This window comes from Ursus arctos, unplaced genomic scaffold (assembly GCF_023065955.2).
Source record: "Ursus arctos isolate Adak ecotype North America unplaced genomic scaffold, UrsArc2.0 scaffold_16, whole genome shotgun sequence".
Classification (NCBI taxonomy): domain Eukaryota; kingdom Metazoa; phylum Chordata; class Mammalia; order Carnivora; family Ursidae; genus Ursus; species Ursus arctos.
The window spans coordinates 55,402,698-55,416,676 of record NW_026622830.1 but is presented as its reverse complement, the minus strand read 5'-3'; the positions used below and the strand labels follow the sequence as shown (position 1 = coordinate 55,416,676).

At 42.6% G+C, this 13,979-nt stretch overlaps 1 long non-coding RNA gene across 13 annotated transcripts in view; it reads left to right on the top strand.

The window, feature by feature from the left end:
* Nucleotides 1–9,336, top strand: part of LOC125281962 (uncharacterized) — a 96,678-nt gene extending 87,342 nt beyond the window's left edge. For 8 of the 13 annotated variants that reach the window (XR_008959556.1, XR_008959567.1, XR_008959566.1 and 5 more), the window contains 3 exons: nt 2,835–4,401; nt 7,329–7,477; nt 9,112–9,336. This is a non-coding gene — a long non-coding RNA (uncharacterized LOC125281962). The remainder of the gene's footprint in view (nt 1–2,834; nt 4,402–7,328; nt 7,478–9,111) is intronic. The other 5 variants (XR_008959565.1, XR_008959564.1, XR_008959558.1 and 2 more) reach the window with 3 other exon arrangements.
* Nucleotides 9,337–13,979: the final 4,643 nt, after the last annotated feature.

Below are 13,979 nucleotides of genomic sequence, written 5' to 3'. Positions count from 1 at the left end.
CATATTTATTATTTTACCCAGTTTTATTCTTTTATATATATATATTCATATATATATATTTTATCCAATTAGAATTATCCAAATAATTACCTGTTTATTGCACTTTCATCTCTTCCTAAATCTCTGATCCAGAATTATTTTCCTTCTGCCTAAAGAATAACTTTTAGTATTTCCCTTAGGTCAGATCTCCTGGTAAAAGTTTTTCTCATTTCTGTATCTGAAAATTTCTCTATTTTGCTTTTGGTTTTGAAGTGCAGTTTTTCTGGATATTGAATTCTACCCGGGCAGCTGTTCTCTCTTTGCACATTGAATATTTGTTGCATTGTCTTTGAGAAGTCATGTGAGGTCACGTGGTAGCTCCTTTGGAGGAAATGTCTCTTTTTTCCTCTGGAAGCTTGTAAGATTTTCTGATTGTTCTTGGTTTTCAGCACTTTTACTGTAAGGTACTCTGTATTTACCCTGCTTGTTTGTGATTCTTGAGTCTGTGGATTGACATCTTTTACCAATTTTGGCAAAATTCTCGGGCATTCTCTCCTCAAATATCATATCTGCCCTCTTTTGCTAATCTTCTTTCCTTGTGCCTCTGCAGCCAAGTATAGGAGCAGCTTTTCATTGTGTTCTCTCTCTTGCCTTCCTTTCTGAGTAGGCCGTCCTTTCGTCTCACCGTGCTTCACTCTGGGTGTTTCCTTTGGTTTTTTCATCCTGTTTTCAGCTATGTCCATTCTGTTGTCAATCCATACCCACTGAGTTTTTCATTTTGGTTATTTTATTTTTCAATTCCATTTCCATTTCTTTTTGAAACTTTCTTTATCCTGATCTCCTATGTCTTTAAAGTATTGTCTGGTTTTTATTGTGGTGTTGTTAATGTTGACTTCTTTTCTCATATTTCTGATTTTTAATGAATATGCTACGTATCATATTAACCAGACAGTTTGTACAAATCATTTGGGTTTTACTGTGACCTTATTTTCCTACAGAGAACGTTTCTCTTTGCTTCTTACGAGGAGGATAACATGATATACCTTTGATTTTGGATTTGGATTACCTCATTGTCTACATTTGTCCAAACTCATCACATGGTTCACTTAACATTTGTGCATTTCCTGATTTATAAATTTTATGTAAAGTACCATAAAGAAATTTTGAACTGTAAGGAAGTGATATGCATGTTGAAATGTTTAGGGGTGAAATGTACTGATGTTTGCAGATTTCTTTGCAATGCATCAAAAATAAAATGGGTTGAAAGAAGGATAAATAGGGGTGGGTTGATAGGTATGTGGTAAGAAAATCTACCAAATGCTAATGGTAGAATCTAGGCGGCAGTACATGGTATTCACTTTAAAGTATTTCTACTTTATTGTATGTGTGAAAATATTTGTAATACAATTTGGAACAACATTAGACTGGGACAACATTGTACTTTGTCATATTCTTCTTTGTCTTTGTTGATTGTTCTTGAGATACAAGTCAGAATATTTGTTACATTGATATGTTACCTTCTTGTTATAACACAGACTCCTCTATTCTGGAATTTGATATGACATCAATGGAAATATATATATTGCATGAATCCTTGTTACACTAAAGTCTGCCTGTCATTGGATCCTGTAGCGTGAACATTAAGGACAGTATGAAATCTCTGAATCTTGAGATTTCAAGACCTAGAATCATCGCTAACTTACTTTGTAACCTTGGGAAAATATCTCATGTGTTCTGAGCCTCAGCTTAATTTTTCATCTATGGAATGAAAACACTTCTGTAGTATTGAGTTCCTCTCTTTGTGTTTACCCCTCAGTCAGAAATATTCCTTAGAGCTAATACTCAAAAGGCAAATACATTTCTCCTTTACCGTTTTGTTTATATGTTTGGAATCTTACATTAAATCAGAAGTCTTACATGCATATGTGTAAAGAGAGTCTGTAATGTTCAAAAGTTCATGGGGTGCTCTGTGGCTCAGTCAGCTAAAGTCTGACTCTTGGTTTTGGCTCAGGCAGTGATCTCAGCATCATGGTATTGAGCCCCATGTCAGGCTCTGTGCTCAGTGCTGGAGTCTGCTTGCTCTCTCCCTCATCCTCTGCCCTTCCCCTGCTGGGCACATGCTCTCTCTCTCTCTCTCTCTCAAATAAATGTGAGAAATCGGAAAAAAGAAAGTTCACATCAATGTGCACAGTGCTACAGCTGGCCAGAGGCTCTCTTTCATGTGTTTTCTGCGAGCCGCATTCACTAGCATACCAGTGAGTACAGACACCTGAGTACAGTCTTGACTCATTGGTATGCTGGTGAATGTGGGCTCCCAGAAAGGGATGGTAAGGTGGAAGGGAGGGGCGAAAAAGAAGGAAGGAAGAGAAAGACAAAGGGGAAGAAAAAAGAAAGGCTCCAATTATTAGCATTTGCCAACTTTTGTGGTGTAAATAATCCTTCCGTCACCAGCATGACATCCCTGCACATGGAGTTAGGCGGAGGAGTGACAGTTGGCTGCAGCTGGCTGCAGTAGTCTGTCTGTTGTCTTATACTCAATTTCTAATTCATTGGGTTGTATAACTGTTATGGTTTATATAGCCACTTAAAGTATCTGTGTAGGCGTGCATGTTGGCTATTTTTGTGAAAAAAATATTCAGAATACAGAAGTTATTTTTAAATTGCATGACATTTTCTGGCCCAATTGAAAATGCCTTTTCTCTTCAGCAAGTTTGGTGTGCACAAAAATATCTGGCTCCGTATGTTTCAGAGGAAAGTCTGAACTTGGTGGTGGTGATTAGAAATGTCTGTTATGCGTCTGTTACAGTGATCTGAGCAGGTGTGGAGTTAAAGGGAGTCTTCTCTTTTTATTTTAGGCATTTTTGTTGCCTTCCTGTGACATCGCTGTAACAAGGAAGGTAGTTCCAGTGTACAGAAAGTGGATTCTCCAGGACAAACCTGTGTTCATGGAAGAACCAGATAAAAAAGAAGCTGCCCTAGAAGATGCTGAAAAATTAGGATTTTCAGAGACTGACAGCAAAGAGGTAATACGTTGTCGCTTGTTTCAGCTGGGAGTACCCGTATTTTAGCAAAGTCTACCCGATCGGGCGAGGGTGCCAGTCAGTGGGGCACAGGCCGGCGGGGCTCTTTTATCGTAGTTGCTTCTCTCCAGTTGCTGAGTTCCGTGAGGACCTGCTTCAGTGAGGCTGCTTCTGGGCTGTCTTCAGGATCATTGGTCACCTCCTTCCCCTCAGGCTAGGTCCGGCTGTGCATGGCAGCTTTGTCATTCACTGTGGCGGCAGACTTGTTTTATGAACCATTGTATGTTCACACGTCTGCGTGTGAGACTAAAAATGTCACTGCCGTATTGGTATTGACATGTTTAAACAAATAGCATTTGAGAAACTAAATTTAGAATGTTTTGGCAGTCTTGTCTTGTGCAGTGGCCTGCCCAGAGCAGCCGAAAGGACTAACCCAATAATGAGTGCTATCTCTTCTCTTAAGAAGCCTCACTTCAGGGCTGGGTGCTGTCCTCAGAGTGAGTGCTGCTGGAATGGAACTTTTCGTCCTGGTTAGGTAAAGCTAGAGGCTGGATAAACCTAAAACGACACAGTGGGATCTCTTCCTGAAACAAAATATCTGTCATATTTCTATTTCTGGCATGCTGTTTTGAAACTAGTCTGAGAAATTATTTTTTTTAAGATTTTTATTTATTTATGTGACAGAGACACAGCCAGCGAGAGAGGGAACATAGCAGGGGAGTGTGAGAAGAAGAAGCAGGCTCCCAGCGAAGGAGCCCGATGTGGGACTCGATCCCGGAACACCGGGATCACGCCCTGAACCGAAGGCAGACGCTTAAGCACTGTGCTACCCAGGCGCCCCTGAGAAATTATTTCTAAAAGTGGGTGTTGCAGCAATTAACAACAAACATTTAAGACTATTTGTAATCAAAGGCATATCACTTTTAAATATCTGTATTAATTCCATAATTTTTTATTTTTTAATATTGGTGAAATCATTTTAATAACTGGTCATGAGGTCAAAATGAATAGATAAGCAAATGGAATTTATCACACATTTTAAAGGTCTGTTTTAGAGACTCATTCAGTCACTGGACCTGCGTTTATTTCTTCAGCACATACTAAACACTAGGCACTGTTTGAGGTGCTGGAGGTGGTGAACAAAATGGAAAAAAGACTCGCCCTTCTAAAACCTCTATTCTCATGAATTTTGGTGAGTGTAAGGAATTAAATATGTGAACATGTACTTCTTCCCCCTCCGTTAACTGGTTTTTATCTTCTAAAGACCTCATCTGACGGTTCTCGTCATAAGCGATCTTCCAGTTGGGGACGAACATACTCCTTCACGAGTGCAAGGAGCAGAGGATGTGTGACGCAAGAAGAAAATAAGAATGTGAAAGCCAGGGCCCAGGCTATGCTGCAGGTACGTGGCTGGCCGGAAACATAAAGACCTCTGGTTTGAGTCCATTTGAACATTTTGTTTATTGTGATAGCATCATTAAAGTACGGTGATATTTGTATCTACCTGTCAGTAAACAGCTCTTAAGTTCTCATTCTGAGTTTTCTTCCTGACCGCTCATCTTCAGTTTGTAAAGATTCTTTTCTAGTCGAAGGAGACCTATGAGCTGGTTGCAGTTTTTGAGAGGGATTATTACGCAGTGAATGTGAAATGACTGAGATCTAAATCTTAAAAATCATGTCCTGAACACATATGGGGAGTTAGTCCGTCATCTGGACTCTAATTTGCAAGACAAGCATGGTGATTCTATAATCCCATAAAGAATATTCTTCTTAAAAATTGCCTGTTTGATGATAAATGCTCTACTTTTTAAATCTTTATCTGTATGAATATTTAAATAGAACCAGTGCCATTTGGGAACATTGGAAAGAACAGCTTTGGCTGATCACTTAATCTTCCCAGACCTCAGGATTTTACCTCAAAAATGGGGATTGGGAGATTGATTACCTCTTGGCTCCCATCTAGGTGGAAGGTTGTTAGGTCTCAAAGTGAAAACACAGAATGCCTCTTTTTCCCCTGCTCCCTGGCGCCCACCCTCTACCCCATATCCACCTGAGCTAGCATAGGCATAGCTTGCCTGTTGCCCAATTTTCAATGACATGCTTTTGTCATCCATCTCTCAGTAGGATTCCTTGTCATGGTATCCTTTTTGCTTTCAGGTTCATTAGCAGTTTAATACTCCGTAACTATTGAATCTTCTCATTTTTCAGTGAAAATCAGCAAATAATTTGAAATCAACTTGAAACAAAATGAAGATGATTTTACTTGAGTAGCTTCAAAGAACTCCGGTGCCAGTTGTTAGGAAAATCTGTGCCCTCACCAGAGAAGTGCATGCCGGAGTCCCTAGCCTGTGTCCCTTGGTATTCCTTGTCCTCCAAGTGGATTGCCATATGCCATCCTCAGCCATCCCACTGCCAGTATCTCCCTAGGTTCAGGAGAGTGTTAATTTGTTTTCTGAAAGGATGAGTTACATCAACTTGGCCAAACCAAGAAAAAATATTTTCCACTTGATTGTAGCACAACAGTGTTCAAAAATGTTTAGTTTGGATTCTAATAGCTGTGTTTGTTCTCTTTGTATCCAGTATCTTTGGTCCTTTCCTTGGTTCATTAGGAAAAAGTGGCCAAGTACAGGTTGAATAAGCTAGTACTCTTCTCCAGTTGCTGTTGAGAGGTACAATTTGGACGTATTAATTTTTTTTAAATTTTTACCTTAACCAGTACTGACATGGTAGTAAGAAAGATTCATGGAGTTGGCATTTTGATCTTTTTTAAAAAAGAAAATGAGCGGAGAATATAATATATGAAGACTCCTCACTTTTACTTGGGAGTATGCAAAGTTTCCAATTCACATCAAGAAACAAAATACCTTGAGTGAAAGATCTGTCTTGCAGCAGATCGTCTATGCCATATGTCTTCCAAAAACATGGCCGCGAGGGGCAGCTGGGTGGCTCAGTCGGTTAAGCCTCCGACTCTTGATCTCTCAGCTCAGGTCTTGATCTCAGTCAGAGTAGTAAAAAAATAAAGTGGCCACTAAAATTATACTACCACTGCTATAGTTGGTTAGTCAAAAAGTTCTTTGTTTTCCTTTTTCCCACTTGAAAGCTAGGAAAGTCTTCACAATTGCTGTTATCATCTGTTACCAATTATTACAGTGCTTATTTAGTAATTCTTTCTAGAAAAGTAGGCCCTGACACCTTTTTAATCTTGCACAAGATAATCTTAGAGGCTGTCAATATTTAAATTCATCCACTTGACTTTTGAGCATGTTTATTTTAATTTCTTCGGTCCGTTTGTGCATCTATTTTAAGATGTTGTGTTGATAGATTTCATTCCCAGGTGAGCCAGAGAATTCTGTTTGTTCCCAGATCCTTTGAATTTGTACTGCTGAACACAAGGGAGACTTAAGAAGGCATAGGATCTAGGTAGATGGTACCCATCCACCTTCATTACCAGACTGACAACTCAGTCTCCTAAACTGAAGGGTCACTGGTGTCGTCTGTGTCAGTAGTAACACAGTGTTAACTTTACTGTAGTGCCCCTAAGCAGTCACTTACGACTACGTAATAGGCCACATCTGTGCGTCTCACAATTTTCTACTGAAACACCCCTGACAGGAATGGACAGTGAACTTGTACCCCAAAGGTCTGAGGTAGAGTGTAGAGCTGTTGGCTGGTCATCTAAGTTTTTTTAAATCTGATTTTATCTCAAGAATTCACTTAGGTTTTATATCCTACTGCCTAATATCGTTCTCCTAGTCAAGGTATATGCACCTGGAAGCTATGTACTGTTGACCATGTGGCCTTGCCGGTTTCCTGCCTCCCTACAGCTACTAGAGATCTGCGCCCGTGTTGGGTGGTGCTGGCCGTGCTTCCTACCTGCAAAGTTCATGTGCTGGGAGATTCCACAGCAATCAGATGGTTTTTCCCAGCCACTGTCTGACCACTGCTCCTCTTCCTCTCCCCGTCCCCGACCCCAAAATTTCTCACCCAGAAGCAGTGATCCTATCTTACTGTTTTCCCCTTTTCTTTTGAGGTAATGTAAAAAGAAGTCTTCAGAAACTTTTCTGATTCATAAATTTTCTAAAGTTGCACTATTAATTTGTATTAATAATTTTTTTTCTAGGAAAGGTCTTTCAAGTGTGTCAGGTGATTCTAAGAGAAGCATTTTAAAAAATCTTGAGTATGTGTTGGTACCACTTGCCTTAGTTGAAATAACTCAAAGGTGATTGTTTAGTAGAGGGAAATTAATATCATTATCTTTAAGAAAAATTTGTTCAGATTTATGTGTTTAGTTACATTTATATGTTTAATGTAAAATTTGTTGATTTCAAGGTATTTTTGATAAATGCAACAAACGTCTTTTTGTTGGAACCATGTCCTGAAGTTCCCATGCTCTTAAGAGAACCAGCTGATGCCTGTAAAGCTGTTTTGATTATTTGTAGGCGCATGATAATGGAGCTTACAATGAATAAAAAGACATGGTAAGTTTATTTCAAATTCATTAATACTGTAAAACAGATGTTTCTCTTTTTCAACATAATAATTAGAACATCAAAGCCTCCACTTACTGATGGCTTTACAAAGTGAACAGTAAGATGATAATCAATCTTCTGTAACAGTTTCTGTGAATTATGAAGAAGGTAAGTATCTAGCACTTTGATAGTTTATTTTTATTATTGGCTTTAAAAATGTTACTGAATGAAAAGTAGTCATATTACTTAATAGTAGATTTTTCCATTTTAAATTGTCATCAGACTGCTTTGTGGAAAAGCAATGTAACTGGTGTTTTCTATCATTCTTCATAAGCCCAGGAGAGGTTGTTAATTGCTCTGAAATGCTGTTAACTGATTTTTATTGCTTCCAATTTGAAGCTTTAAATTCACTTTGGAAAACCAATTATCTGAAATGACAGACTGTCAGAATGACCGAATAATAGTACCGTCAAACATATAGTGGCGCCATGAAAATGTGCTTATGCGAAATGTTTTCATTTTTCTCCTTTGTTTTTGTTTGGTGTCTCTGTGTTTATAATACCCCTGAAAGTACACAGTGCTGTGGGTTTTTCCCATGCCCCCGTCCCATGATGAGCGCATCACTCCAGCTTAGGAGGTGCTTTCAGACATTCTCAGCAACGGAGACCTCAGAGCCACTCTGTAACCCTCTTTCTTCATGCCCCTCAGTTCTGGTTGTAAAATGCCTCTCCAGCCTGTCCTTTACGTGTTCCTCCCACCCATCGCTGCCCTGGGGCGGCCTGGCTGGGTCAGCCCTGCTGTCAGTGGGCTTTGGCCTCTGTGCTCAGTGCTCAGGGCTGCTGCAGACCAGCTCTGGTGGCCGCTTCCCTCCTGGAAGTCCTCAGTGGGGCCCCGTTACCACACCTGTGTTCTGGATGCTTTTTCTCGATGTCCTTGAGTCAGCACTAAAGGGAAAGCTCTGTGTGCACCTGGTGGAAAGCATAGAAATGAGGCAGGACTGACCTGGCAGGGGCCCCTAGGGCTGTGGAGTCCAGCCTTTTCCTTTCTCCCATGAAGGGAGGGTGGGCCCAAAGGAATCCCATCAGGTAGCAAGTTCACTGGTACAGAAACCACAGGAATCAAAATGATTATTTTAGGATGTAAATTCCAGGGGTGCCTGGGTGGATCAGTCGTTGGGCATCTGCCTTCAGCTCAGGGCGTGATCCCGGTGTTCAGGGATCAAGCCCCGCATCAGGCATCTCTGATGGGAGCCTGCTTCTTCCTCTTCCACTCCCCCTGCTTGTGTTCCCTCTCTCGCTGGCTGTCTCTCTCTCTCTCTGTCAAATACATAAATAAAATCTTTTAAAAAAAAAAGAAGTAGAATAGTTGTTGTACCGAGAGTTTTGTCTTCTCCCAAGTTACAGCCAGGACTAGCTGCAGACACCAGAGGATTTTGAACCAGTAGCTTTGTTCATGATAATAGCTGATTTCTCCATAGCTCAGATCCTGGTTACAGTTGATCAAATAAATTTTGAGACGCTAAAAGAAAATCAAGATCAAGTGCTTTTTATTTTAAAGTTCATTTTATTCCTAGTAATTTAAAATATTTTGTTAAAACTCATTCTTCTTCCAAATGAGGGTGATTCAGTTCTCTTGTTGGCTAGTTGGTTTTAGACGCTCATGGTGGCGTGGATCCGAGCAAACCTGTGTGTGTACATTTCTCGAGAGCTCTGGGATGACTTCCTCGGTGTGCTGTCCTCCCTCATGGAATGGGAAGAACTCATAAACGAGTGGGCCAACGTCATGGACTCCTAGACAGCAGTACTGGCGAGAACTGCTTACGGAGTTGAGATGACAAACCTACCTCTAGACAAACTAAGTGAACAAAAGGAAAAGAAGCAGCGAGACAAAGGTACTTCTACTCTTACAGAGGAATACCAGATGTCTGAGATGGAGGCGGAGTGTGTCTATACATATAGGCAATTAATGCATGGAATTTTGGAATAAACCATACAGGCCGTGTCTTTTTAATGGTGGTGTTGGATGGTGTTTCATAGCACTCTGTCCTCGTAGTAAGGATGATGAATTTATGAAGGGGCTGTGGAGGAAGAAAGAAGATGAAGGGGAGTAGCAGTAGTAGCAACAGGAATAATAATAATGGCTCGTGCTTGTATGTATTCTCTCTCTTCACCCTCTTGGTAACTTCTGAGTTACTATCCAGGTATCACAGACAGAAACTGAAGTACAGAGAGTCCATGGTGATGGGCTCACTCAAGGTACCTAGCTGAGAAGTGGGAAAGCCAGAAATCGAAGCTGGGCAAGTCCAGCTCCAGGCACCACACTAGAAAGACGTATTCCAGTGCCTGCTTAGGCAAGGTAGAAAAATTCTGAGTGTTTCAGATGGGAGTCATTTTGGCTTTTTTTGTTTCTAGATAAAAGTTGTTTTGAGACCTCGAGTCAGATCAAGGTGGAAAACATCAGTGGTGGTTTCTACTGGGGACAACAGTTTGTCTTCATTACTGTTTTAAGGCTGTGACACAGTCTTGGGATTAATTCCCTTGTACTCCAATTTATTGTGTAAAGATTTTGAGGCAGTTCATAGAAGTACCTATAATACAATAGATAAAATGGGTAAGGACACTGGGGCAAATTTAAAGGGAGCGGAGTTGCCGGAGTGGTTAAGATGCCAGAATGCATGCCAGAGAGCCCCGTGTGCTTGCTAGGGAGGGAGAAGGGGAGCAAGCTTAGATGTGACTCTGATCTTCACAGGGTTACAGCAGAGGATCACAGATTACAAATGGGGAACATTGACAGCTTAGGTGATACATAGCTTTTCTTGGTCCTAAAACTTGGGAGGAGTTTCTTCTCCCAAGATGCATAAAGTATACATTGCTTGCTTTGGGTAGACTATAGCCTCAACAATAGCCTTATTATAGACTGTATCAGCTTTTCCTGTGTGACAGATCACCCCAAAACATAGTGACTTAAAGGAACAGCCAGTTGTTTAAATCATGATTTTATGAGTTGGCAGTTTGGGTTGGACACAGTTGGGCAGTTCTGCTGGATTCCCTCCTGTGTTTGTAGTCAGCTAGGCTGTCAAATAATCAGCCAGGCAGCCCTAGGGTTGGCCAGCTGTCAGCTGGGGCAGTGATGGGGGGACTTGGCCACATACCTTTTATTGCCCAGCAGGCCAGCTCAGGCTTTTTTGGTGAGGTTTTAGGTTTCCAGGAGCAGCAACAGGGCAAGCCCAGATTTTCCAACGCATTTCAAATCTCTGCTTGCTCATTTTGCTAGCAAAGCAAGTCATGTGATGAAGCCCAGGGTCATTGTGGGAGAGGCCCACAGAGGATGTGGATGTGGGGAGGTGTGAACCAATTATGGTGATTACTTAACCATATAAACATGTCATTAATGGGACTGATTCTTATAATATCTTCGCTGCAGTCTGTGAGTGGCTGTATTTATTTATAGGAAGGTAAACAATCTGAAAAACAGTTTATGGAATGATACAGAATGAATTCAATTATGTAATTAATGCCTTTGGCAAATATTTCCGATTGATCTATCATCTTGCTTATGAGGAGATAATGCTAAGTGAAATAAGTCAAGCAGAGAAAGACAATTATCATATGGTTTCTCTCATCTATGGAACATAAGAACTAGGAAAATCGGTAGGGGAAGAAAGGGATAAAGAAAGGGGGGTGATCAGAAGGGGGAATGAAGCATGAGAGACTATGAACTCTGAGAAACAAACTGAGGGCTACAGAGGGGAGGGGGGTGGGGGAATGGGATGGGCTGGTGATGGGTAGTAAGGAGGGCACGTATTGCATGGTGCACTGGGTGTTATGCGCAACTAATGAATCATCGAACTTTGCATCAAAAACCAGGGATGTGCTGTATGGTGACTAACATAATATATTTTTAAAAAAATTTTTTTAAATTAAAAATAAAAATGAATTCAAATGTTCATTATAAAAATACTTGCCTTCTAAGCACTGGATTTGTGGAAACAAAATATACTCTCAGGAACCTGGGTGTGAAAACGACCCATAGGTGGCAGCCACCAGCACATTACCTGTGCAGAAATCTCTGTCTCGGTCTCTTATCTCCTGTATTTCTCTTGGACCCTTGACCACTCATTTGAAATACTTGACCAGAGCTCTAGGAGAGGAAAGCAGAGAAGTGATACCTAATTTTGCAACAAGAGAAGCTGCCGATTATATACAGTTGGATTTATGAAATCTGCTGAGTAACACAGGCTGTGCAATGAATGATAAGGAAGTCAGCCTTTAGATTATTTTTCTTGTCTTATCCTTTATCAGGCTGTGTTCTATTCTCCGAAAGGAGCCACCGTGGGGAGATCCTGTTCTCTCAGCTGGCGGAGCCACCCGGATGTGGCCGAGCCAGTGCGATCGAGGAGCGCCACCACATCTGGGGCACCGGGAGCTGAGAAAGCAAGAAATATTGTTCGCCAGGATACAACTGGTAAACGTTTATTTAAGTGCTTCTGTGAGGTCCAGTTGCTATCTAAGATGGATTTATAGGAATAAAATGTTTTAAAAGCTTTAAAATTCGACTCAGAACATAAATACATGGCCTTTTATTAAGTAGGATGTTTCCGTATCTTTTAATTGTCTCTTCTGTTCTCTTCAAATCTGTTTTTGATACTTATTTCTGAATCATTCATTGTGAAAAAGAACTTGAGCTGTCACTACTGAGTGAGATATATGTGCAAAAGAGAGAAAATAGATATTTTGTTAGAAGCCTAAAACAAATAGATTCTCAGTAATCGCACAGCTGCATCATGTTGTTGAGCAGCGTGAATCTTAGTGTGGCGCTGTTCCAACACAGAAAAAGAGAATAATGCACATAGTTTGCAGGACTGGAGGGGGATATTGAAGTGCCTTGCTTCTGTTGGGAAGTGGAGCTTTACATGCCTGGGGCTGTTGTCCTTCTACCCTGTTCCCTCAGTGAAAAACAATGGAATGAAATCCACGGTCTCCAACCAGGCTCAAGCCAGATTCTCCGCTCCCTGAGGTCCAGCTCTGACCTGTGACCCCTACGTAGGACATAAGTCTTGCATGGGAAATGGCTGGGTGAACCAAGGTCCCCCTGTTCTCTAGGAGCTGTTCAAGAAGCTGCTGCCCCATCAGTGCCTGGGCTCCGTCTGGTCCAAGCACAACAAGCCTGGCAGTGAGCACCTGGCACCCACAGTCCGGGCCACTGTCGCCCAGTTCAACGGTGTGGCCAAGTGTGTCATCACCACCTGCCTTGGCAACCCAAGCATGACAGCCCGGGACAGGGCCATGGTGGTGGAGCACTGGATCAAGGTGGCCAAGGTATGCAACGGGAAGCCCAGCCGAGGTGCTCTCCTGAGTCTCGGGCACTGCTCTTCCCTTGATCAGGTCTCAGAGTGGAAGGCCCTGGTCTTTGCCCTAGGGACTGTGCAGTCCCTAGGCTCTTTGGTCCAGGGGCATGCTGACCTCGCCTTGCATGGCCCCATGCTGGGATGCTCCGTTTCTGCCTGGCTCCTTCCTTGGAGTGAGGTAAAATCCTCCTCCTCCTCTGGGCCTCACGTGTGCCCTCCGGCAGGTCCCTGGACAGCGGCTTCCTCCAGCAGGAGCGCCTTCCCCTGAGGGGGACTGAAACTTGAGAGCCAATCAGGTGCTGGCTCCTCACATGACAGCCCATTCTCTTCCCTCCCCAGGCCTGTCAAACCCTGAGGAACTACTCCTCCTTACATGCCATCCTCTCGGCTCTGCAGAGTATCTCCATTCACCGCCTCGAGAACACGTGGGGGAAGGTTTCCAGGTGAGTAGGCCTCTCTCCATGGAGGGACCAGGATGGATGAGGGAGCTCCCAGAGGCTTGTCCTCTTCCCCCTCAGGCAGCTTGGACCTTCTGGGAGGCGGCAAACCCCGACCACAGGACCTGGGCTGGTGGGTGCGTCTCTCAGCCTTCCTGGTGAAGAGGCCACCATGCCTCCCGCTTTAGAAATCAGTTTTGCCAAATGTCCCACACGGGGCTGAGCTGCATTAAATCTCTTCACGTGTTTCCTTGACAGCCACTAAGCTCTCTGCCCATTTGAACCCCAAATTGACCCAAACAGTGTTTCTCAATGAATATGGGAAGGGAGGCCCAGGACGAGCCACATGTGAGCTCCCTCCCATGTCCTACAAAGACCTTAGTGCTCAGAGGATCCCAGAAGAAACCCTCAACCAGGCAGGTTGACACTTTGGGGTTCTCAAAGAAAAGGCACTCGCACTCAACCCTGCCACATTATTCGTCCATTGATCGTGCCTCCCTTGCCTCTCTTCAGGAAGCCATTGAGGATCTTTCAAAAGCTGTGCAGCAAGGACACCGCACAGGGCAGGAACCTACTCATCAAGGTAGCCTGGAAGGTGCAGGTCTGGAAAGAGAGGAGGGGTGGGAGGGAACAGGGTCCTGCGAGGATGAAGTCGGGAATGGTCTGAAGCATTCCTTGGGGAGGGGAAGCCTTTGGCATGAATGTGGTGACAGCCTAGGTGAGGATG